Source organism: Mixophyes fleayi, chromosome 4 (genome assembly GCF_038048845.1).
Source record: "Mixophyes fleayi isolate aMixFle1 chromosome 4, aMixFle1.hap1, whole genome shotgun sequence".
In the NCBI taxonomy this organism is placed as follows: domain Eukaryota; kingdom Metazoa; phylum Chordata; class Amphibia; order Anura; family Limnodynastidae; genus Mixophyes; species Mixophyes fleayi.
The window spans coordinates 281,980,276-282,008,235 of NC_134405.1; positions in this window are offsets into that span (position 1 = coordinate 281,980,276).

Consider the following 27,960-nt stretch of genomic DNA (forward strand, 5'->3'; position numbering starts at 1 on the left):
AGGAGGAAGGGAGGGGGGGAGGTGGGGGAGACAGGAGAGTGTTAAAGGTAGCGAAGAGGCGGCGGGGGTTGGAGGACTGGGAGGAGATGAGGGATTTAAAGAAGGATTGCTTAGCGAGCGAGAGGGCAGAGCTGTAGGAGGAGAGGATAAACTTGAAGTGGAGGAAATCAGCCAGGGAGCGAGATTTTCTCCAGTGGCGTTCGGCAGTACGAGAGCATTTTTGGAGGAAACGGGTAAGTTTGGAGTGCCAGGGTTGGGGATTGGAGCAGCGAAGGTGGATGGGCTGGGCAGGGGCAACCGCATCAAGGGCGGAGGAGAGGGTTTGGTTATAGAGGGAGGCCGCCTGATTAGGGCAGGACAGGGTGGAAAGGGGAGAGAGGAGAGTTTCGAGAGAAGAGGATAGAATAGCAGGATCAAGGGTGTCGAGATCGCGCCTGGACCGGGTAGATTTGGGTGGGGGGAGGGGTGCAGGAGTAGAGGAGAGAGAGAATGAGAGGAGATGGTGGTCCAAGAGTGGAAAGGGGGAGATAGAGAAGTCGGACAGACTGCAACGGTGGGAGAAGACAAGGTCAAGGGAGTGACCAAGGCAGTGGGTAGAAGAGGAGGTCCAAGGGAGGAAGAAAGGGCAAGGAGTTTGACGGAAGCAGGGTCGGTGGGGTTGTCAATAGGGATATTGAAGTCGCCAAGGATAATGGAGGGGGTGTCAGAGGAGAGGTGGTGTGGGAGCCAGGCAGCAAAGTTGTCAAGGAAAAGGGAGGAGGGCCCAGGGGGGCGGTATGTGACAGAGACGCGGAGATGGATGGGGTAGAAGAGACGGATAGAGTGGACTTCAAAAGAGGAGAAGGAGAGGGAGGGTAGGAGAATGGGCGGTCTCCAGGTCTGGCGGAGTGGGTGAAGGAGAGGCCGCCATAGGAGAGAGCGGCAGGGGAGGCAGTGTCGGAATCGGTGAGCCAGGTTTCGGTAATGGCAAGAAGGTTAAGAGAGTTAGATAAGAAGAGGTCATGGATAGAGGGGAGTTTGTTGCGGACGGATCTAGCATTCCAGAGGGCACAGGAGAAAGGGAGGGAGGGGAGAGGGGAGATGGGGATAAGGTTGGCAAGGTTAGCGGTGCGCGGGGGAGTGCAGGGACAGGAGCGTGAAGTTGGGCGAGGTGAGAGTATGGGTATGGCAAGTGAACAGGGAGGCATGGTGAGGTGAGGGAGGGGTGGGGGAGGAGTGGAAGAAGTAGGGGGGACCGAAGAATCGTCTCTCTTATGCGTCTCTTCCGCTGACATCACATGCTCCCATTCCCAATTACAGGATTTTTTTCTGGCTGCATCCACTTTGTGGATTTCCCTCCATCGCACAATAAAACTTTCCTCTAGTCTTCAAACCTTCAAGCATTCTCTGAAAACCCACTTCTTCAGACAAGCTTATAATATTTCTCAACCACCATCTTACTCTCCCTAAGTTATTCTTTTAGCACCCTCTACTCAGCTAAAACAAGATAACAACCCTCTGACCAACATTGCTGTATGACTGATCATACAGCCCACTCAATACTTTTTACTTTTCCATTTTAGCTGGACCAATGTGCAATAGGATTACCCTTGTGTTTCAAACTCCCATTATCCCATAGATTCAAGCTAGCGAGCAGGACCCTCTTACCTCTCTGTCTGTATGTTTTACCCAGTATTGTTTTATTAATGTTTGTTCCCAATTGTAAAGTGCTACGGAATTTGCTGGTGCTATATAAATAAATTTTGATGATTATGTTGATGATGATGATGAGAAAGAACCTCTTCTGAAGTTAGGTGCTCGTAGGACCGCTGCAGTACACAAGGCTTTTTTCAAGTTTTCTGAGCCAGCTTCCGAAGACTCAAACCAAACTAACTTGTCTAGGCTATTCTTTTTAAGAAATTCAATCAAGGGGATGGCTCGGGTTGCAGAGTTTTGAATAAACCGTCGGTAGTACCTGTCCAAACCCAGGGAAATCCACAAATGAGACTTTCTCTCTGGTTTAGACCAATTTCTCACAGCCACTAGATTATCCACCTGGTGTTTTACTTTCTCCCGACCAACCACATAACCCAGATATTTAGCCTCTGCGCACACTTCAGGTGATTTTTAGTAAGGCTGTGATGCCTTAATGACTGCAAAACCACCTCCACCTTGGGAAGAAAGGACTCCCATTCCTGACTGTGGATGTTTATGTCATCAAGATAAGCAGTGGTGTATTCCCGGTGAAGCTTCAACAATTTGTCCATTGCCTGCTGGAATGTGACTGGCACCCCATGCAGGCCAAACAGCACTACTTTGTTGAAACAGCTCTTTAGGTTTTGAAAAGACTGTTTTGGGTTTGGTCGAGGCAGTGAGTGGTTTCTGCCAGTACCCTTTTGTCAAATCTAAGGTAGTCAGATATTGACTCCTTGCCAGATTCTCCACTAACATATCTACCCACAGCATTAGCAATGTGTCAAACCTAGACACCTTATTCAACTTCCTAAAATAATTATAGAAGCGAATGACCCCCGAAGGCTTTGGCATAAGGACTATGGGATTATTCCTCTTACTGGTGGACTCCTCCACTACCCCAAGTTGCCACCTCTCACTTTACTGTAGCCCTTCTTGCCTCATGTATTTTATATAGTCGCTGGTTAAATATAATTCCTGGTGGGATGACAATGTCGTGTTCAATTATCTTGGTGCACCTTGGAATAGCAGAAAAAACATCCGAGCCACCACTGCTAACGCCTCTTGTCTCTGAGACGTTGTCAGGGAAGGCTCCATGGGGACTATGCAGTCCTGCTTTTTCACTGCTCCCAACGTTAATGTCGGGATTTCCTCCACTATATTATCTCGTAAATGCCTTGTTAATGTGCACACATCCTGCTTTCCTGAGTTGGTACTAGGACAAGCACCCTGTCATCTGGATTAAAGGTGTGTTAGGTGGCTCGGGTATCATAAACATTCTTTGCTGTCCCTGTGCTTCCATCAAATGTTGTTTTACCAATGTGCCGATCTGTTGTAGTCAATTGTAATATTGAGCCACAAACTGTATTATATTATGTTCTTTGGGACTCTGCTGTTCCCAGCCTTCTTTGAGGATGTCCAGAACTCCATGTGGTTGTCTCCCAAACAGAAGCTCAAAGGGACTAAACCTCATTGATGCCTAAGGCATCTCCCTTATCACAAGCATGAGATAGATTAACAAGGTGTTCCAATCTCTTTCATCCTGAGCCACAGCTCATCTAATCATTTGTTTAAGGGTCCTATTAAACCTCTCAACCAACCCGTTGGCTTTCGAGTGATAAACTGAGGTCTGTAGTCTTTGTACCTCGAGTAATTTACATAACTCCTTAATTAATCCTGACATGAAGGGAGTTCCCTAATCCGGTAGGATCTCTTTCGGGATTTCCAGTAGAGGGTACATTAATAGCAACTTTTTTGCAATAGTGCTTGATTTAATATTCCTTAGTGAATTTGCCTCAGGGTATCGTGCAGCGTAATCAAGAACTATTAATACATATTGATGCCCTGAGGCAGACTTCTCCTAGGGACCTACTGAGTCCAGGGCAATTTGCTCGAACGGAAGGAAAATTAGAGAAAGAGGTACCATGGGAGCTCAATAGTCTGGTTTAATGGCCTACCGCTGGCACACTGGGCAGGCATGACAGTAGCTCTTGACTACCATATGGATTCCCAGCCAGTTAAACCTCAGGATCTCTCAATTTAGAGTCTTCTCATCTACCAGATGCCCCCCCAAAATGTGTGCATGGGCTGTTGTCAACACCAAAGGAACGTATACCTGTGGCACCAAGAGCTGATGAACTTTTTTCTCCTGTACCATTGCCACCCTATATAGCAGATCTCATTTTTTTTTATAAAATAAGGTTCACTCCTGGTCGGACTCTCAGATTTCTACACTCCATTTACTTCCACCACATATTTATAAGCATTTTCCAAAGCACTATCATTAAGTTGGTCCCTTTCAATGTCCTGGAGTGACACAGTCCTGGATATTGGGGACCAATCTTCACCCTCTTGCAGAGCTTCTGTTCTCCCCTGACTTTCTCTAGCTAGGGCTTTTCTCTCCCGCCTTCTAGAACGCAACTAAGGGGTAAATGTATTAATGTCCGGATTCTTCAACTCCAGCGTGCTCAGCGTCTTCGGCGATTAAATTTAAAGCGGCGCTGCATTGTAAAGGGAAGTTTCCTTTTACAATGCAGCGCCGCTTCAAATTTAATCGCCGAAGACGCTGAACACGCCGGAGTTGAAGAATCCGGACATTAATACATTTACCCCCAAATTGTTGTTTGCATTTAGTATTTGTTTTGAATTACTTTACTTTATTTACTTTAGTATTTTCTTCAAAGCTACATCTCTACTCTATAGCTCTATGCTATTGTAAGACATTAGTATACAAACTTGTCATGCCTGATTTAGACCTTGAGATACATCCAACTTAATATATGCACATAAATATGCCTCTTTTCCTACATACACTCTGTAGGCATTTCGGGGCTCATCAACCTGTAGATGAGTCCCAGATGATCAATAGGTGTGTTAGTCGCTAGTCAGTTGTCAAAAAAAAGAATAACCGGTAGAATGCTTTGTTCACCTTTAGCAGCCCATTTTCTGAGTACCTTGTTACGTTCCACAGTACTCAGTTGTCCTCAGGACTCAGGCTCATGTAGTAACAGTTGTTGATCTAGCACCCGCCTGGTGGAGAGGACCGAACACAGTAGGAGGTGATGAGCAACCAAACTGTAAATATGAGAACTCTGAGCCAGACAGGAAATGATTAATGCAATTAGTCTGGCACTTGCCTGATGGAGTGAACAGCTCATGGAAACAGATAGTAAGCAACCAGAATGTACTTGGCAAATGTAGAGAAGACAGTGGAATCCTTTATGCAAGCCAGGGGTCATGGTAGGTAGAGATATGAGAGCAAATCCTTACAAGAAAGCCAAGAATCAGAAAGGGAGAAGACAGCAATTCCTATAATCAATCTGGGTCAAACACTGATAGCAAAACAGGTCAGGACATAAGGCACACTAGGTCAAGCAGTAACTATTTGCCTAGCAACCAGCTGAATCAGTGAACTGTAGGAATGATCCAACACATAGTAGTAGCAGTAATTACACAGATGATAGATCAACGAAACAGGAGAGCTCCTATTTCTTACAGTGGTACATCAAATCAAGATCAAAATGAATTTATGCTTTTCAGCTACTATACACTTATAAAGCCTGGCAACAGCTTTATTTAGATGTTATGAATGGGCTGTAATAAATTGTAGTATGCTGTTCAAATGCAGTCTGAAACTTGCAAGTGCAACATATTGCAGGTACCACCTTATATATTTGTGAAAGATAATTAACAAATGCAGTAAGACAGAGAAATTCTTACACAGTGATAAATACTATACTTGTGTTGGGCACTACCCAGCAGGCGAAAAAAATTAATAACCAGTGCACAAGTAATATTAACTCTGGTACAACCAATCAAGATGAATTCAAGTCTATACATTTCAGGTGCTTTATTTATTACTTTTGACTTCCTCCTGAAACCTTGATCACATGTCTCCTACATCTCATCATTAGACAATATGCACAACTGTATCCAGCACGCTTCTATCCTCTTCCTCCACGTTCACCTCCATACCCTCCCACCTCCTCTGCTTCCTCTCTCTTGAGACCTGTTCCAACCCTGCCCACCTCTTCAACCTATTCCTCTCCTCAGGAACCTTTCCCTCCTCCTTTAAACAGCTCTCTTCTCGCCCTGCCTCTCTTTCTTTATTTACTGCCCTATCTCCCCCCATCCTTTTACCTCCAAGCTTATCTAATGAGTTGTCTGCAACCATCGCACCGCCTTTTCTTCTACTCGCTCACTCCTTGATCCTCTCCAATCCAGTTTTTGCTCCCTCCACTCCATCAAAATTGCCTTCACTAAGGTTACTAATGACCTTTTTTTTGCTAAATCTAAATGATACTTCTCCCTTCTTATCCTTTTTGACCTCTCTGCTGCCTCCAATATCCTTTATCATTCCCTCCTTTTGCAAATTCTCAAATCTACAGGCCTCTGTAACACTGTCTTCTCCTGGTTTTCCTCTTACCTCACCAACTGCTCCTTTTCAGTCTCAACATTTGACTGCACTCACCCTCTTCTTCTCATAATGGATGTCCCAGTACTTTCTTAAGCTCAATATTTTCAAGACTGAACTAATCATCTTCAGCTCCCTCCAGGGCTCCATCACCTCCCCTGCTCTTTTTCTGTTAATAACACTACCCTCCTTTCTGTTCCACAAGATCGCTGCCTGGGGTCATCCTAAACGCCTCCCACTCCTTCAAATCTCATATTCTGTCACTCTTAAAAAACTGCTACTTCCACCTCTGGAATAAATTTAAGATCCATGGAAGCCACCGAAACTCTTAATCAGTCCCTTGTAATCTCTCTCTCGATTACTGTAACCTCCTTCTCTCTGGCCTAACCGACTTCCACCTTACCCCACTAAAGTCTATCCTCAATGCTGCTGCCCTGCCTTATGCTCTATATCTTCTGTCTGTCTCTGCTAGTTTCTACATTGGCTCCCATTTGCCTACAGAAATAAATTTAAAGTCTACAATGTCAGGATTCACTAGGATGAGTGGGATCCTTCTGTTCTGCCTGGGATTGATGGTACTTCACCCAGAGGCATGGAGTCTAACAAAGTGAAGGTTTTCACCAGAGGTTCACGCAAGGAAATTTAGGCTTGGCAGCTTCCAACTGGCGGCAGGTCGCGGTGCTCTATGGGAGTTCCCAGTGAGCAGTGGTAGAGAACCGAGTACAGAGAAGACTGTAGGCACTAGATAGCCACAAATGAGTAGGAGTACTGAGTGATGCTCAGTGATAGTCACAGAGAAATAATAGGTGAAATGCAGCAGCACACTTGGAGAGATGGTAGCGATGATCTGCAGCAGTTACCACTAACGAAAGGGGCAGGTAATAGGTGATTGATTGCAGCAGCTCATTTGGAGAGATGAAAGCGATGATCTGCAGGAGTTACCACTAACGAGTGGAGCAGGTAATAGGTGATTGCAGCCAAGTGCATGAGCTGCTTCCAGGCCAGGTGTCTGACGAGAAGAACCAGCACTAAGAGGAGCTAGGAGGAGCCTTATAAATGAGAGGTAACCAATGGATGAGTGTGACAGGTGAACACAGGTGAGATGGTCACCTGCACATGGGCAGAGTTGATTGCCGGGTTGACAGCCGGAGAAGAAGCAAGGAATGGAGAATGAATGATACTTAGGTTACCGGGTGGCAGCCGTGGGTGAGTGTCATGTGACACACACCCTCACCTGGGCCAATCCCCTACCCCCCTACATCTCCAACCTCCTATCTACCCACATACCTTGCCACCCCCTCCGCTTTGCCAAGGACCTCAGCTTCACTGCTTCACTGATTACCTCTTCCGACTTTGTCCTCTAGGGCTTCACTTGGGCTGCTCCTCAACTGTGGAGCAATATTCTATGCCCTATCAGATTAATCTCTACTCTACAAGGCTTCAGTCATGCTCATTTCTTAATTCAAGTCTTTCAACCTGCCAACTAACTCTCTTGTCTCTGCTTTCACTTCCACTTCTCCAATTGATACCACCCTATTTGTGTATTTCCATTTTCTTTAGGATGTAAGCTCTCACGAGCATGGCCCTCTTTCCTTGAGTTCTCCTTCTACTATTCCATCATACACTGTACCTCTAGCCCTGTTTCCATAGCTCTGTTCTCTTGAGCTCAGTCTTATTTCGAGTTGGTCATTACCATCATTCTCCCTCACTGTCCGGTAAATAATTTGATCTGCATTACCATGTTAACTGGATATTATTTGCTTATTCTCTAAGTCTGATTTTTGTTCTACGTTTTTCATATATTATGTACCGTGTTATGAATCATTGCAATCTGAGATTCTCACTTTAACTCTGATGAGAATGAGTAATTGACTGTATGTTGACATAACCTCTTCAGCTGTTGTGAACTCGAGTCACTGCACACCTGTCTTATTAAATTAGGGCGTACGTCTCTCCTGATCTGATTGCATCTATGAAGTTTAAAAGCCCCTTCTTTTCTATGCTAATTTTTCAGTAATAGATTTTTGTTATGTACTCCTGCACAGAGTACTCACTGGGATTCTTCAGTTTATTGATTTCTGCTTCAACTCTGGCTCTGCAACCTTAGTAAACAACATACAAAGACTTCAGACTCTGGCAAACAGCATTGCTACTCCAATTCAGCATTCTGGGGTCCAGCTTACTGTGAATTTTCTCTAAGTGAGTGCAACAGCTTGAATATAGAACTGCATATACATCCAATATTTGTCTGCTGGCTAGGAAGGAATCATTCTATATTACTCTGCCTGATAATACTGCATTGAGGAGCTCTGTGCTTGTCTCAGTTGCACTTGGAGTTTCGCTGCCTTCAGGTCATCTTCATTATTATATATTCATCATTACCAAGATTGCATCTTGTGTGTACTGTATCTGCTTCTACAAATCTGAACATTGTTTTGTTTGAAATACAGCATACTGTCAATGTCTCTGGAGATATTTAATGCACTACTGCTCTCAGGGACTGCCTCTAAAGCAGACATGGATCTGTGGTTATTTACAGGTACAAGATGTGTTTACTCTGTATATGATTATCAGTTACTTTGGATGTTTTAAACATATTTAAATAAACAGCTATTTGAACTTCTCTCCTGCCTCTATTTTGCATTGAATTATCTAACACAGTGCTTCATAATAGCAGCTCTAGAGCACATTATTACCTACAGCACTTATAGTAAAAAATGAAGAAAGAAATCACTAGGCTGTCAATACATTACCAACAATTTTTAATCGCTTTATTATTGTCTTCAGTTATATTAATCTTAGTTTATTTATTGTAAAATTACATATATGTTTTTCATAGAAACATTATTATACAATTCCAGTAATGATACATAATAATAATAAACATTATTAAACAATTCCAATAATTATATTTAAAAATATAATGATATATATCGGCAGCACAGTGGCCTAGTGGTTAGCACTTCTGCCTCACAGCGCTGGGGTCACGAGTTTGATTCCTGACCATGGCCTTATCTGTGTGGAGTGTTTGCGTGGGTTTGCTCCAGGTGCTCCGGTTTCCTACCACACTCCAAAAACTTACTGGTAGGTTAAATGGCTGCTATCAAAAATTGAGCCTAGTCTCTCCCTGTCTGTCTCCCTCTCTGTCTGTTTGTGAGTGTGTGTCTATATTAGGGAATTTAGACTGTAAGCTCCAATGGGGCTGCGGAATTAGTGGTGCTATATAAATAAATGATGATGATGATATATATATACACACATATATATATATATATATATACACAAATAAATAAATATTAATTATATATCTATCTATATGTGTGTGTGTGTGTGTATCTTTTGGTCTTGTTTTGTTTTTTTTACAGTCTATTTTCTAATGATCTATTCAGAACTACCACTCCACAGCTAAAATGGTTTGAGAAAATTGCTGAACCATATAAAGTGTGGAATTCCACCTTGTTACTATCTCTTGCTGGGTGTGATACATATGTTCAACAGTTACATTATCAACATTGATATGGTCGACACCATAATATAGATAGGGGTGTAAAGTTGACAATGATGACATCGACAGTAGTTTTAGATCGTCAGTTGAAATGTAGACAGTATAATTAGGGTGACAATTTGTAGACAGTATTACTACATCGACAATTCAAATATATACAGTATTAATAGGTTGACAATTCCAATGTAAACAGCAATTTTTAGGTTGACAATAATATCCCTATGCCTAACCCTTGCCCAAACCCTATCCCTATCCCAAACCTTACTCCTAACCCTAGTCCTAACCCTATCCCTAACCCTATCCCTTACCAAACACTATTTCTAACCCTATTCCTATCCCAAACCTATCCCCAATCCTAACCCTAAACATATAATAATGTCTACATTTCAATTGAATGCCCAATAGGCATAATAATACACCTGTATTGAGATCTTAAGCATAAAGTCATTTAGCCCCTAGAAAATGCCATTGTACTGACTATCCACTTAACTATGAATATGTGGACAAGCGATACTGTTCAAACAAAAGACTACATGACTGTGACAGCTCACTGGGTAGGCGTACTGCCGTCAGCAGTAGCAGTGCCTGTAGCATCATCATCCTCCTCCTCATCCATTCAGCTTGGAACGCATTAACTGGAAGTGCAGTGGCACACTTCTTGGATAACCAGGGTTTTAATTCCATATTTTACTGGATATTCTATTTTGCCTTGTTTTTCGAATCTGGTTTTGGAGCAAAAAATTGAGCTGCGTTTGTATCTACTCGGAACTAAAAAATTTGGATCTGTCGGATTTCTCCAAATCCGAACTGCTCATCACTAGTAAGGGAAACATCCACCGTGATGCAGAAAATTCAATTAAACATATTTTTTATCACTTTTTTGGGGAATACACAAAAAACTAACAAAATGGCTATTTAGAAGCTTACATATAGCTTTTGAAAGATGTATAATGGTTGGAAGACTGTTTAAGATTAGGATTGAAGAACAGAAAAGCGTTATTAGGTGAGTTTTTAAAATGAGAAACCACACAGGGAAAACACAGTGCTATAGCCATGCATTATAATGAATCAAGGCAATACGTCACAAGTGAATTTAAATACATAGCTCTAGAGAAACTATATAAATCCCCATGACATGGCAATTTAAATGAATTACATGTTACAATGTGAAATATACTGTACTTATAAATGAGGAGTTTTGTGGCCACAAGATATTAACAGATAATATCAATGGATAGATTGCTTGGAATATTTTATATGTTTTCTTGTTTTAAACCAAATAATTACTGCAATGCATCATTCTAGAAGTGAAAAAAATTGTGGTTACCATTGCTCTATTTTTTTTTAAACAGCACCTTTAAAAATTCTGTTTTAACTTTTATTCACCAACGTGCTATTACTTAACTACATCAACATCAAAATCCCTGAATGGGTTAATATACCTGGGTACTAATGTGGGTGACTTAAGTGCTTTCTGAGTGTTTGTATATTCATAGAACAATTGTTTACATTTGATAAATAAAGTGATTTTCTATATTATTATTATTATTATTATCATTTATTTGTTAGGCGCCACAAGGTATCCGCAGCGCCGCACACAGTACTAACAATAGACTATACAGGGTGAAACCATACAGAACAATGAACAAAAAGTACCAATACTTCAGAAACTCCGGCCAGTCATATGCAGTAAAGATGGAGCGGAAGAACAGGTATGGAGACAGGAGGGGAGGGGGCCCTGCTCATACGAGCTTACATCCTAAGGGAGGGTAAACAGACCAGGCACAAGAGGAGCCAGTTGAGGCAAGAGAAGAGAAGGGAGGATGAGCAAAAGGGAGGAGATGGGGGTTAAGTAGATGGTTGGTAGGCTTTGAGGAAGAGGTGAGTTTTGAGTGCACGTTTGAAGGAGCACAGAGTAGGAGAGAGACGTATGGAACGAGGGAGGTCTATAATAGATTTCTAACCGAGAAAATGAATACCGTGCCGAAATTTCACGTGTAAGGGTGCGTTTTTTCATTAATTTATAACACACTACAAGTATTCCTTTTATATGGGGCACTAGCAGTGGAACAAAGGTATACATTCTATGCAACATACAATTACAATAACTAAACTATAACTAAGCTGAGAGAGTGAAAATGCAGAAAGAAGCTGTTTTTCACTTTGCAGCAGGCAATCTTACAGCAACGTGTAGAGTAACAAAATGTTGAAGACATTTCTGAGACTAATAACTGCTTAACATCACATAACTCAACACAGCTGGAACCTGTAAACAAATATTAACTACTTTGCATTATATGAATTCACTATGAGGCAGGGAAAATGATGTAGTCAATACCAAACAAAGGTTACAGTTTTTAAGTAATTCAATCAAGATAGACACAGGAGAAAAGTTCAAACAACTGGTGGCCTGAGTCATTAAGGAACGTATCTGCCAATTTTGTGTGTATTGACCGCAAAATCACATTCTCAGAACCGGACGATACACAACAGAGCGCAGCCACGTCAAAGTCAGCTTCCTGCACAAACGACTCTTGCTACAGCCTATGATTTCAGGGAGGGAACAGGGGTGGGGAATGGGCGGATGCAAGTAGAAAATGTTCAGTAAGGGTGTTCCCGTGCAGCCACGTCCAAGTAAAACTCGGGTGCACAAAGAAGTACTCTGTTTTTTTGCCATATCTCTTGCCCCAGCTAGAGGTCTATTGTAAGTCCTGAATCCTAGTTATGTCAGTTTCGTATGCATGTTATAACATGTGTTTGCAATCAGGAGCAACTGTAATGTCTGTTATGTACAGTAGACATTAAGTACACCCTATTAACTGTTTTCAAGAAAAATATTTTTTTTTTTTTAAATTTCCATGTATAATCATAAATGACTATAATATTGACATGTAACATTAATTTAATATATATATATATATATATATATATATATATATATATATATTTTTTTTTTTTCTGGACTCTTTTAAGATTTTATATCCCACATGAGTATTGTATGTATCCTGCAGTGTCTGGTCTAGTAGAGCAGAGTATGGCTGGGTACAAAATACAGGGTTTTCAGCCAATTACCTGGCCAAACAAACGACCATTCAGACCAATATTTCATTAACGTGTGTTTGGTAACTGCTGTTTTCTTTTTGGCTGCTGCAGTGTTGTATTCAGCCTGAGTGTGATCACCTGAACTCATCTCACCTGCAGCTCTATCTGACACTTGCCCTGATTGGCTACTACTGGTTTAAATACCTGTCAGCTTCACTCTGCCTTTACTGGTTATAGCATTCACACGCTTGCTTCTCCGTGCTCCTGGTTCTGTGATTAGTCTGCCAGTTTCCTGATTGATATCCATTGTGACCTCTGCCTGGATACCAACCTTGTTTGTTTGCTCGTGAGCCTGATCTCTGCCTGTATACTGACCTTGCTTGTTTGCTCGTGGCCCTGACTTCTACTTGGATTTGGATTTGTCTTTTCATCTGAGAGATCTCCTCCCATCTGCAGGATCAAGGTGCAAGCTATTTGCTCAAACAGACTCACCTGTGTCTGCAGTGTTTCACAGTACAGATTTACTGCTCAATCTTGCTCCGGCATTTTCCCTGACACTGTGCTGCTCTCTAGCTCCATCTCACACAGGCCACAGCTGGTACTACACCATCCTCTTCTCCACATCGCCAATCTGTAATACTGGTGGAGGTTGGTACTGCATCCTGTTACTACTCAGTGTTCCTGCTTTATCTGGTCCATATCTGGTTCTATGGGAAAGGGGTTTGCTCTAGATGAAGCTCTTGTCAACAACAGGTTCTGATAGCTCAACTTGTAGGGTGTACACACAACGTGTACACTGCAACAATGAACGATTGTCTTTCTAAAGCTCATTGTGTAATTTCATTTTATTTTTAAACTGAAATGAAAATCCTGATCAACGATGTTGTTCCAATTCTGTAGTGTGTATGCACTCATGACTGGCATTGTCCATTGATCTCTATGGAGTGTGCAGAGTCATGATCTTTTCAGCCGATGACAGATTAAGAGCACAGATCTGAGGTTTTTTTTAATCATTTGTAAAATCATTAAAAGTATCGCATCAGGAGAAATTTTGTATAGTGTGTACCCAGCCTAAACCTACAGTCCTAATCATCACCAGACCTAGAGAGGACACAGCTTGCTACTGATTAACAAGAACAGAACAAACTATCACAGTTTGGAATCAGCAGGCAGAGAGATATATGTTCCTTCCTAGCCAGCAGACAAATGTTCGATGTATATGCAGTTCTATATTCAAGCTGTTGTACTCACTTAGAGAAAATTCACAGTAAGCTGGATGCCAGAATGCTGAGTTGGAGTAGCAATGCTGTTTGCCAGAGTGCAGAGTCTGAAGTCTTTGTATGTTGTTTAACCCACCTAAGTGGCGTACGCAGGGGGGTTTCTGAGTCTCTAGAAACCCCCCCCTGCGCTAAGTGGCCACTGTCCTTAGTGTCCTATACAGCAGCCGTGGCACTGTCAAAGAAGTGTCCGCGGCGGTGCTGTAGTGTATACAGCACCGCCGCGGACGCTTCTTAGACAGCGCCACGGCTGCTGTATAGGACAGAGCTGACGAAATGGAACTGCTGCGCGGGCGCATGCGCAGCAGCTCTCTCTCAGGTTGTTTTTGGTTTTTTTGTGGTTGGGGGGGGAACCCCCCCCCCCCGACAATCCTCCGTGCGCCCCTGCACCTAATGACGCTTTTGTGTTGTCCAATCCTAATCTTAAAAAGTCTTGCAGCCATTATTCATCTTTAAAAAGTTACATGTAAGCTTCTAACTGGACCATTTGTTTGATTTTTGGTGTATTCCCCAAAGAAGTGATGAAAAATATGTTTCATTGAATTTTCTGCATCACAGTGAGTGTTTCCCTTAGTAGAGATGAGCGGAGAAATCTGACAGATCCAAAATTTGTGGTTCAGAGTACATACAGAACGCAGCTCAATTCTTTGCTCCAAAACCAGATTTGAAAACGAGGCAAAATATAATTTCCAGAAAGATATGGAACCAAAATCATCATCATCACCATTTATTTATGTAGCGCCACTGATTCCGCAACGATGTACAGAGAACTCATTCACATCAGTCCCTGTCCCATTGGAGCTTACAGTCTAAATTCCCTAACATACACACAGACAGACACAGAGAGAGAGAGAGAGAGAGATTAGGGTAAATTTTGATTGCAGCCAATTAACCTACTAGTATGTTTTTTGGAGTGTGGGAGGAAACCTGAGCAGCCGGAGGAAACCCACGCAAACACGGAGAGAGCATACAAACTCCACACAGATAAGGCCATGGTTGGGAATTGAACTCATGACCCCAGCGCAGTGAGACAGAAGTGCTAACCACTAAGCCACCGTGCTGCCCATGGTGCAAAATCCTTGCAATACAAGAAGTGTGCCACTGCACTTTCAGTTAATGTGTTCCAAGCTAAATGGATGAGGAGGATGATGATGATGATGCTACAGGCACTGCTACTGCTGAAGGCAATACGCCTACCCAGTGGGCTGTCACGGTCATGTAGTGTTTTGTTTGACCAGTATCGCTTGTTCACATATCTTCTTTTTTTTTTTTTAAGTAATTTTTATTGGTGTTTTTTTAAAACAAAACAATGAGATTGAAACATACCAAGAGAATGTATAAACATACTGTATACATATGAAATTCAATTAGAGTTTACACATAATAATAGAAAGACTTAGATTAATTCTCTTAAATCCGGTATGTTATTTATGGAAAAGAAAAAGAAAAATGTTGTTTGTTTTTATTTTTCAGAGGGAGGGGGGAGACGAACAATAGGGGAAGGAAAGGGAGGTTATGGGAATGGGGAGGGGTACAGGAGAATATTCTACTCATTGTATTATGCCTCAGATTGTAGGGTAGAGAGGCATTGACCCGTGTGGCTATATGTAGAACGAATTAAATCAGAATTTTCCAGAACTTATATGCGCAATGATCCTTCTTAAACCTGACAGGGGTACCTATCCAAACCAACAGAGATTTGTCAACCGGTTGTCAAGGGAGGTTCAGCATCATAGTGATTCGTCCAGGAAAACCATGTGTTTTTGAAGTTCACTGGTTTGTCTTTGAGGAGAGCTGTGATGCTTTCCATCCTATAAACTGACCAAACTTTGTTGATAGTGGCTGAGAGTGAGGGGGGAGACGTGTTTTTCCATAGGGTGGCAATTAAACATTTAGAGGCATTTAATATATGTGTCACTAGCAGTCGGAAAGATAGAGTGGAGACGAGAGGGGACCAAATACCATCTATAGAAAATTCTGTAAGAGTTTTCCTTTATCCTAACGGATATAGATGACTTAGCTATATTAGCTCTTAGGTCCTTTGACCATTCTTTAGGAGTCAGGGTCTCCCTGGTGTCCCTCTCCCAGGCAAGCTCATGAGGGTCTTTATCGGGTTGGCCAAAGTTGTTAATCAATTGATACAAAGTGGAAATTAAGCCTCTAGTAGTTGGGGAACAGCGACACAGAGATTCTAATGGAGAACAATGAACCGAGGTCGGGGGGGGGGGGGCGTGTTTAAGGAACGATAAAGGTGCCTAAGTTGAAGATATTGATAGAAGATTTTTTTGGGGCAAATGAAATCTTCTCTGTAAGTCTGCGAAAGTAGGAAAAACCCTAGCTGGGACCAGATCCCAAATGAAGAACAAATTATGTGCGGACCAGTAATGAAACATTTTATGATCTAACCCTGGCTCTAAGTTTTCATTATTCCAAAGTGGGACAAGGAGTGGATAATTAGATCGCAACTTGTAGAATCTGGTTACTTGTTGTTCACATATCTATAGTTAAATGCATAGTTTATATGGTAAATATCTCATTCTACCCTGCTCAAGCTATCTGTAAAAGATCAATTGTGCAGATATTGTAGTTTATATGGTATGGTTACCCTCTATTTGTTTGTTTAAGACTTTTATTACTTTGTTTGTAGTGTGTGATTAGTGGGGGTTAACTCATGAAAGTGGTCACATGGCTATTTGAACTTATTTAAACAGCAGTGTTAGGCTGTTTAAGCCTATGAGGCTGTTAGCTAGTGAGAATTCTTCTAAGTGAAATTCTTACAAGTGTATTAACTAGTATAGTTAGAGATATACAAGAGGAGAACAGGAGGGAACCTTTAACCTGCAAACACCGCTACATGAGGACAACATACTACAATCAGCCCTGAGCTCTGATATCCTTCACCACCTGGATTACTAACTGCCTGGACACTCCCCGCTGAACTGTTTCTCACACATATTCAGGCCTGCTGCAGTATTATGACTTGGTGATTCCTCTTATGCTGCTTGGATTCCCAATTTTAATCCACACTGTTGCTCCACTTAGCTTAAACTTTGACCTGGCTCCCTCTTGTCCTGTGGATTTGTATAACCAGCTCAGTGCACCTTGTATTACGCTTTGTTTTATACTATTGCCTTCCAATCATGCCTGATGTTACTGTTTCACCTAACTGTTTTTTCTAAACCCACCCATCTGCTATCTCTGCTGTCCTTTCTGCTTCTTATTCCCTGACTCATACTTTACATCTCTTCTTCCTCTTTTCTCTCCTTCTTCCTTTGCATTCTTTTTATTCACCTCTTGTGGTCTCACCATTTCCTCACTACACTTGTAAGCACTTACCATTCTTGATTTCTGATTTCTTTCAACTGTCTATTCCACACCTTCTCTAGCTTTATCATGATTTACTCCTCTCTCACTTCTGTCCTGTCCCTCTATCCCCCTGCTTCCCATGTCCAACCTCTCCATATTCTTCCTCCACCTCACCCCCCCTCTCACTTCCCATCCCCCTCCCTATTTCACTCCTCTCATCTCTTCTGTGCCTCTGGGCCCCTGATCTAACATGCTGCCCCCTCTTACATCTTTTCCTCTCTCCTCCCTTTCCCCACTCACACCCTTTCCCTCTTGTCCCCTTCGCTGCTCTTTTCTCAGTGTCAATCTGCTCCTACCTACGTCCTCCCTCTCTTTCCCCCAGCTTATATTCTCCTTCACGTCACTTCTACCCTCTGCCTCTCCCATTCATAAACCCCCTTATCTGCCCCATCTCCACTCCTCCCCCACCTCTTGCTCCCCTGCCCTTCATCTCCTGTCTGCTGACAAATCCCCTCTTATTTCTGTGTCTCGTCCAATTCCAACCCTCTCTTCCTGTCATTCCCCTCGCTCCATATCATACTCACCCTTGCAGACGAGCAACCCCAACAATCTCATCCACATCTCTCCTCTTCCCTCTCTTCCACTATCCTGTGGTCTCTGGAATGCCAGATCAGTCTGTAACAAATTGACCTCTATCCATGATCTCTTTATCTCTAGATCCTTCAACCTGCTTGCCATCACTGAAACCTGGCTATCCCCTGAGGACACTACCTCTCCTGCTGCTCTCTCTTTCGGGGACTTGTCCTTCTCCCCCACACCCAGACCTGGGGAACGGCAAGCTGGTAGCGTCGGCATACTTCTCTCCTCTTGCTGTTCTTTTCGGGTTCTTCCCCCTGAACCCTCCCTCTCTTTTTCCTCCTTTGAGGTACACTCTATCTGCCTATTCCACCCAGTCCACCTTCGTGTTGCTGTTATCTACCGTCCTCCTGGTCCTGTCTCCCAATTTCTTGATCACTTTGCCACCTGGCTCCCTCACTTTCTCTCCTCTGACCTTCCCTCCCTGATCTTGGGGGATTTTAATATCCCTATAGATAATCCCTCAGACCCTGCTGCCTCCAAACTTCTCTCCCTCTCCTCCTCCCTTGGTCTCTCTCAATGGACCTCCTCTCCCTCCCACCGCAGTGGCCACTCCCTAGATCTGTTTTTTTCACACCTCGGTACTGTCTCTGACCTCATTAATTCAATTTTTCCTCTCTCAGACCACCATCTCCTCTCTTTTAGCATCTCTCCACCCCTCTCATCGTCCCCGGCCCCCAAGATTACTCTCACCAGGCATATTCTTGACACAGTTGATCCTACCAGTGTCTCCTCCTCCCTGGGCTCGCTCCTCTCCCCCATCACCACTCTTTCTTGCCCCGATAAGGCTGTCTCCTTCTACAATCGCACTCTTACTGCTGCACTTGACTCTGTCGCCCCAGCTGTCACGTCAAGCTTCGTCGGTCCCCGCCACAACCGTGGCACACTAAACTTACCCGCTATCTTCAAAAATGCTCCCGCAGTGCAGAACGGCTTTGGAGAAAGTCACGCACTCATGCTGACTTCCTCCACTTCAAGTTCATGCTTGCCTCTTAAAGTTCGGCCCTTTCCCTCTCTAAACAATCTTTCTTCAAAGCTCTCATTTCTTCCCAATCCTCCAACCCCCGTCGGCTTTTTGCCACCTTAAACTCCCTCCTCTCCCCTCCCCCTCCCCCTCCCCCACTCCCCACCACACTCTCTGCTGTCGACTTTCCTACCCGCTTCTCCTCCAAGATTGAGTCTATATGTCATGACATCTCCCAGCAGTCCCTTCTTACCCTACCCTCTCCCCCCTCCATGCCCATTCTGTCCCCCTTCTCACCCTCCTCTGCTGCTGCTATCTCCTTTCTCCCCTCCCCTCCAGCTAGCTCACCCTCCTTCTCTTCCTTCACTCCGGTATCTGCAGATGAAGTCCATACCCTTCTCTCTTCCTCTCCCCCCTCCACTTGCACACAGGACCCAATCCCCTCCCACCTCCTCTGCTCCCTCTCTCCCGAAGCCTGCTCCCACCTTCCACACCTCCTCAACCTCTCCCTCTCCTCTGGAATCTTCCCCTCCTCTTTTAAACATGCTCTTGTCTCCCCATAGTCAAGAAACCGTCCCTTGATCCCGCCTCTCTCTATAATTACCGCCCTATTTCGCTCCTCCCTTTTGCCTCCAAACTCCTTGAACGGGTTGTCTACAACAGTCTCACCTCCTTTCTTTCCTCTCACTCACTACTTGACCCACTCCAATCTGGTTTTTGCCCCCTCCACTGAAACTGCCCTCACTAAGGTCACTAATGACCTTCTTCTCGCTAAATCCAATAGGCACTACTCCCTTCTTATCCTTCTTGACCTCTCTGCTGCCTTCGATACCGTTGACCACGCACTCCTTTTGCAAACTCTCATATCTTTAGGCCTATGTAACACTGTCATCTCCTGGTTTTCCTCTTACCTCACCAACCGCTTCTTCTCAGTCTCTACTCATGATTCTACATCACCCCCTCTTCCCCTACCCGTTGGCATTTCTCAAGGCTCCATTCTTGGCCCCCTGCTTTTCTCCCTCTACACCTCCTCCCTTGGTGTCCTCATCCACTCCTTTGGCCTCCAGTACCACCTCTATGCTGATGATACCCAAATCTATCTTTCATCCCCTGACCTCTCCCCTTCCCTTCTGTCTCGTGTCTCCTCCTGTCTCTCGACCATCTCATCTTGGATGTCCCAACGCTTCCTTAAACTCAATATTTCCAAGACCGAGCTTATAGTCTTCCCCCCTGCCAGGACTCTCCCACCTTCCCCCCTCTCTTTTTCTGTTAATAACACTACCCTCGTTTCTGTCCCCCAAGTCCGATGCCTTGGGGTCATCCTTGATTCCTCCCTCTCATTTACGCCTCACATTCTGTCCCTCTCTAAATCCTGTTACTTCCACCTTCGGAATATTTCTAAGATACATCCCTTTCTCACCACGGAAGCCACAAAAACCCTTGTTCACTCGCTTATTATCTCTCGCCTTGACTACTGTAACCTTCTTCTCTCTGGCCTACCTGATTCTCGCCTTAATCCACTTAAGTCTATCCTCAATGCCCGCCTCATTTTTCTCTCCCACCGCTCAATCTCTGCGGTCTCCCTCCAACAGTCACTACACTGGCTCCCCATACCCTACAGAATTAAATTTAAACTCCTCACCCTCACCTTTAAAGCTCTTAGTCAATCTTCCCCACCCTACAGCTCCAATTTCATCTCTACCTACACTCCGCTCTGCCTCTGACCGCCGCCTCACTACTTCACTGATCACCTCCTCTCACTCTCATCTTCAGGACTTTGCCCGGGCTGCTCCCCTGCTGTGGAACGATCTTCCTCGTTCCATCAGGTTAGCATCTACTCTCAAAAGCTTCAAGTGTGCCCTTAAGACTCATTACTTTATTCAAGTCTATCAGTCCTCCTAACTCTCTTGTCCTGGCTCTCTCCCCTAGTGAGTACCACCCTTTTTTGTGTCTCCCCCTTCCCTTTAGGTTGTTAGCTCTCATGAGCAGGGCCCTCTTTCCTTGTGTGCTCCTACTGTTCCTTCACCCTCTGTACCTCTTGGCCTGCTTTGCTAGCCCTGTTTTACCTGTTTTATTAAGCTTCGGCCTTCTTCCTGCTGATTTCTACCATCCCTTTCACTATCTGTCAGATATAATCTGATTTGCTTTACCCCTGCACCTGTGTTTGTATATATTTGTGTATCATGTTGTGTCTTGGTTCTGTTTTCTGTATATGTAATGTACAGCGCTGCGGACCCTTTGTGGCACCTTTTAAGTCAAAGATAATAATAATAATAATAATAATAGTCAGTACAATGGCATTTTCTAGGGGCTGAATGACATTTTGTTTAACATCTTGGTACAGATGAGAAATTACTGTTTGGGAGAAATGGATTCGGGATGAAATTTGGTAGCATGGGCACATGATTTCTAGTAATCTGCTAAAACCTGATGCATTGATGGTGGAAATTGGACACACATCCAATGCTAACATAGCTGTCATGGCTTTAGTGATCCGCTATGAAACAGGATGCTGGCTGTCATACTTGCAAATGCTTGCTTCACAGACAATTGTTGTTTAAAGCTATGTTTACTCTTCTTAGTCCCCTTCTGTATAGTTTCACCCCCAGCAGCAGCAGCAGCCACAGTGAGCAAGGATGCCTCTTGAGAATTATGGCTAGCATTAGGGGAGTCAGTTTGCATTTGAAAATTAGATGCTGGACTATGTACTAATAATGAGGAGGTTGATGATGAAGGTGTTAATGGTGAAGATTGCATGAGATGTCTTTCCATTCTGATGCTAGCTGATGCTGCACTGCTTAATACTATACATGATTTTCTACCTTTTGATAACCTGCTTGAATGAACTTGCTACAATAAGTAGTAGGGAGATTGAAAGCTTGCGCGCAGTGTCTTATTACCACTATCTGTGTTATCCACTTTTTTTCCCCCAATTGTAAAACATTATGGAATTAGCTGATGGTATATAAATACATGATAATGATAATGATGAAGGTAGGAGGTGCCTATCTACTTATTGTGGTGTCACAAATGCTATAGCTGCCTTAACAGATGTTGTCTGGGTTATGATAAAAATATTTGTTTGGTCTTTTGCCCAGTCATGATAATGCACTTATCATGGGCATGAAGTGCTACCACTAGAGACTGACTTACTTGGACACATACATCATTCTCCTCATTATCTTGTTCTTATACAACACATTGTAACATTTTCAGATCCACAATTACCCCCCAACATTCTGTTGCACATAAGCAAGTTCCAAAGTAACATCCTCAATTTCGATGTCTAAATCATTGCCATTACTACTCATCCTCACATTTCAAAGGTATGCGGCCAACGGCTAGAAATACATTTGGCCGACATTCAGAAAGTCGACAACATTACATCGGCAATTCCAAATGTCATCAGTATTATTAGTTCTTCAATTGAAATGTAGGCAGTATTTTATGTTTAGGGTTAGGATTGGGATAGGGTTTGGTTAGGGATAGGGTTATGGTTAGGGTTATGGTTAGGGTTATGGTTAGGGATAAGGTTAGGGATAGGGTTAGGAATAAGGTTAGGGATAGGGTTTGGGATAGGGATAGAGTTTGGGCATGGGTTAGGCATAGGGATATTATTGTCAACCTAAAAATATTGTTTACATTTAAATTGTCAACCTAATAATATTGTATACATTTGAATTGTCAATGTAATAATACTGTCTACATTCAAATTGTCACCCTAATAATACTGTCTACATTTCACTTGACGACTTAAAAATACTGTCGATGTCATCATTGTCAACTTTCCAACTCTATCTATATATATATATATATATATATATATATATATATATATATATAAAACCATATAAATGTTAATCATGTAACTGTTGAACATATGTATCACACCCAGCAAGACATAGTAACGAAGTGGAATTCCAGACTTTATATGCTTCAGCGATTTTCTCAGACTATCTCGGTTGTGAAGTGGTAGCTCTGAATAGATCATTAGAAAATAGTCTGTAAAAAAACAAGACACAAACACACACACACACACACACACACACACACACACACATATACATATATATTATTAATATTAATATGTATGTGTGTATATATATATATATATATATATATATATATATATATATATATATATATATTGTGGCAAGAGCCCGCTACTGCTGATGCACACACAAGCAACTTCTTCCTTTTTATGTAGTATTATTGTCAGGATGGTAAATGTTTTGACACCATACGAATTTCACACAGATTCTGGAGACCTAAACGCTAGCTAGACAGAGACCAGCTCTCTAAAGACTAGCCAGCTTCCCTAGCATTGGTCTCATTGAACACTGAAACAAGAAAGGTTTTATGCATGACACTCCTCCCACAGCCCTAGCTTGATGGGCAGGCGACACACCCACCTTCCCTTTAAGAGAAAACTCCCATCAATGGTTCTGTTTGCCCTGAAACAGACACACCCTGTCTGTTTGCTTTGAGGTGGAAACATTTCAACCCATGTAAGTTAACCAAACTTTAAACTATTGTTTGTCAGACATAAGTCTTTATCATCAATCTAGGTGCATTACTGCACAAATGTTTTACTCTACTTTCATGCTTTCTCTGGATATTGCCAGCTATATGCCTCCCTTTGTTACATATCCCTCCCCCTAGCGTCTCCAAGTAGGGGGACGCAGACTTCGCGAGAAGCACATATTTTCATGACAACGCATCTGCATTTTTGTGTAGAATCCCAGGTCTATGTTCTACCAAGGACTTGAAAGGTTGCAGTGCCAAGGACCAGCGGATTACCTTGGCATTTACCTTCTGGTTGTTCTGCATCCATCGCAATGGTGCATGATCTGTTATTAAGGAGATAATAGCGCAGAGCTTCTGTAGCCTATTTTATGGCGAGACATTCTTTCTCCACGGTGGCATATTTTAGTTGTCTCGGAAGTAACTTACGATTTAGGTACAGGACAGGATTTTCTACTCCATTCTTCTCCTGTGTCAAGACTGCACCTAAGCCAACACCAGAAGCATCAGTTTGAAGGAAGAACCCCCAGGTAAAGTCCGGTGCTTGTAGAACTGGAGAGGAACAAAGCGCTAACCGAAGATCAGACCAGGCAGTTTCTGCAGAGTCAGACCAGATTAATCTATCAACAACTTTTTTTAACATGTACGTAAGTGGAGCAGCTCTAGTGTCGAAGTGGCTTACAAACTGCCTATAGTAATCTACTAAGCCTAGAAAGGTTCTTAACTGTGATTTTTTTTTCTGGTCTTGCCCAATTTTTGACTGCCTCCACTTTGTGTAGCTGGGGTTTTACACGCCCTCGCCCAACAACATACCCCAAATATTTTGCTTCTCTCATGGCTATGGCACATTTCTCTGGGCTAGCTGTTAGTCCTGCAGACCTTAATGAAGCTAAAACCGCATCAACTTAGACTAGATGTAATCCCCAGTCTGGGGTGTAAATCCCTATATCGTCCAAATAAGTGGCTGCATAAGCTGTGTGAGGTCATAGCAATTTATTCATGGCCCTTAGGAAGGTGGCAGGGCCCCATGCAACCCAAAGGGTAGGACTTTATATTGAAGGAGACCATCAGTGGTGGAAAATGCAGTCTTTGGCTTGGCCGTAGAAGTCATGGGGACTTGCCGATAAACCTTTTTTAGATCAAGAGTTGTCAAATAGTTACAACCAGCAATATTTTCTACCAGTTCATCCACACGTGGCATCGGATATGCATTGAACTGGGATAAACTGTTTAGGCGCCTAAAGTCATTGCAAAACTTAATTGTCCCATTGGGTTTCGGGACACGCACAATGGGGCTATTCTACTCACTAGTGAACTCTTCAATCACGTCTAACTAATGAGCATTTTCTCAGTCTCCTTTCTCACGTCCACCTGTCTGGCTTTGGGAATGCGATACGGCTTCTGTTTTACAATGACTCCTGACGGAGTGACAATGTCATGTTCGATTAAGGTAGTGCGCCCAGGAATGGAAGTTAAGACATCCCTGTTCCGGTGAATCATTTCTTCATTCTGCTGTCTCTGCTTAATAGACAAAGTTGGCTCTATGGACACTTCAGACTTTTCCATGGCAGTACTCACTACCTGAGGAGAGGTTTCTTCATCATGCCAAGAATTAAGGAGGTTAGCGCAATCTTGATGCAATCTTGGTAATTATGAATATATAATAATGAAGATGACCTGAAGGCAGCAAAACTCCAAGTGCAACTGAGACAAGCACAGAGCTCCTCAGTGCAGTATAAGAAGGCAGAGTAATATAGAATGATTCCTTCCTATCCAGCAGACAAATGTTCAATATATATGCAGTTCTATGTTCAAGCTGCTGTAATCACTTGGTAATGGGATGCCAGAATGCTAAGGTGGTGTAAACAGCATTACTAATGCCAGGTTGTAGAGTCTAAAGTATTTGTATTCTGTTTGCCAAAGTACAGAGTTCTAAGTCTTTGTATGCTGTTTGCCAAGGTTGTAGAGCCAGAGTTGAAGTAGAAATTGATACACTGAAGAATCCCAGACAGGAAACTGTGCAGCAGTCCAGAGAAGACACAGAAGAGAAGCACACACTATTTTAATGAGACAGGTGTACAATAATGTCAATATATACACTCAATGACCCATGCTTACCAAAGTTTAAAAGGCAATCTCAATATCCTAACAAATAGTACTGTACTTTGTATAGGATGTGGGTTTTGTGCTTGGCATGAAAATAAATAGATAGATTCATTGATCTAAAGAGTAAGGCTGGGTTTAGTTAAGATGATCATTGACAATATGAAATAACTCTGTTTCAAGATAAATAATTTCTAAGAAATTTTCAGAGTTTTTGCAATCTCAGCCGTTACTGTCTAGGTGCTGTCTTTCAAAGAGGGCTATATGTTCATACCCTATCTAATGACATTATATTAATGGTCTTCTAAATAAAAAATGTTTAAACAAGTAAAATGCAATAAAATATATATCTATGAAATTCCATTCGAAACATATTTTTCTTTTTTTTATGTCAATGATTTTTATTGAAACTTTTTCAAAAGTGAATGGGGGTACAGCAAGAAAAAAGGGGGAAGAGGGCACAAAACAAGGGGAAATACATGGGGGACACCCACACAGGGGGGGGGGGGCACTCAAGTGAAACAACGCTATAATATCAACAGTATTTATACAGAAAAAGAAAAAAATCAAGTGCACAGCAAGGCGCATTGTCCTACATTACGGCAGTCTGAAAATATTCATGGTATAAAAGGAGTACATGGGAGTAACATGTTCGTTGGTCTCGGGAGATTCTATGATTGTCGCCGGAGACGGGGGTGGTGAGGAAACAGCGGCATCTCGAGTTGCGCCAGGGCCGTCTGTAACATATTCATGCCATCTAAACCATCTTATAATTGGTGCTGATGCAGATGTGGAATAGGGCATGTCTATTGTCTCAAAGCTATATTGAATCTTTGAGATAAGTCAGGATATGGTAGAAGGGGTGGAAAACTTTCAGTTTTGGGCTATTGTCACCCTAGCGGCTATCAGTATGTGTTCTAAGACATAGCGGACTTGTTTAGAAATGGAAGTCAGGTATACATGAAGAAGGGCTAAGTCAGGGTCTGGAGCAATGGAAGTTTTCAAAACAGTGGATATCAAGGTGAAGACCTCACACAAGAGTGGCTTAAGCACCGGGGATGTCCAGAAGACGTGGAAAACATCAGCTACCTGAGTACATTGGCGCCAGCACCAGAGTGAGGTACAACCGATTGAGAAGTTTGACCTGCATTTCTGTATGATTAATGCATTTTGACATGTGGTGGGAAGTTAAATATTTTCCCACCGTTGAGGGGTAAAGGTTAAGCAGATGTCTGCTTCCCAACGAAGTTACATAGTAACATAGTAACATAGTAACATAGTAACTTGGTTGATGAGGTTGAAAAAAGACACCAGTCCATCAAGTTCAACCTGTTTTGGATCTCCTGCGATCCTGCACTTATATTTGAAATTGATCCAGAGTAAGCAACCGCCAATCTGTTTCAATTGTGAAAATCCCCCAGTCTCAATATTGCAGTCCTAGTTTTACCCTATATCCACTACTATCCTTCATGCTAATTAACGGTCGTATCCCTGGATACACCTTTCCGCTAAAAATTTGTCTAACCCTTTCTTAAACATATCTATTGAATCTGCCATCACAATCTTCCCTGGCAATGAATTCCATATCTTGACTGCCCTTACTGTAAAGAACCCCTTCCTTTGCTGGTTGTGAAATTTCCTCTCCTCTATCCTTAGGGGGTGACCACGTGGCCTGTGTATAGTCCTTAGGGTAAAAAGTTCCCATGAAAGTTCTCTGTATAGACCCCATAATTTATTTGTACATAGTAATCATATCTCCCCTTAGACGCCTCTTTTCTAAAGTAAACATGCCTAAACTGGCTAACCTTTCCTCATAACTTAATGACTCCATACCCTTTATCATTTTGTCGCCCTTCTCTGAACCCTTTCTAGTTCCAAATTATCTTTTTTATTGAGTGGTGCCCAGAACTGTACTGCATATTCAAGATGAGGTCTTACCAACGATTTATAGCGTTCTGGTTGAGTTGGAGCTTTAGGGGAGGGTGTCAAGGAGTGAAGGTATCAGTACCAGAACGCTATTCCTCCTTTATTAGCCCCTTTTGTCAGTCTATCTAATACAGGGACTGGCGGTGGGGAGAAAGAGTAAGGGGTCTTATGCCACCTAGTGCCTGATTTGCAAGTACTTAAATGCCTCAGATGAGGGGAGGCTATAACGGTCTTGGAGCAAGTTGAAGAGCAGATAAAGACTCTGGGCAAACAGATCTGATAGGGAGTTGATCCCATTATCTCTCCAGGTGGTAAGATTCAGATCTGGAATGAGTTTGGATACTGCTTGGAGAGAGAGATTTCGGAATGGTGGTGCAAAATCAGTGTGAATCCCTATGACCCTCTCCTACACCTGCCTGGCATCTGAGATGGACAATAGTCCATGAGCTGCTGAAGGACAGGCAGGCTTGGAAGTCCAAAGGAGGTCAGTTAGAGGATAACTTGGACACAGGGCCCTTTCAGTGTCTATCCACACATATGTCATCATTATAGTGTGGAAGCGGGCCATCATTCGTTTAGGTACAATATATGG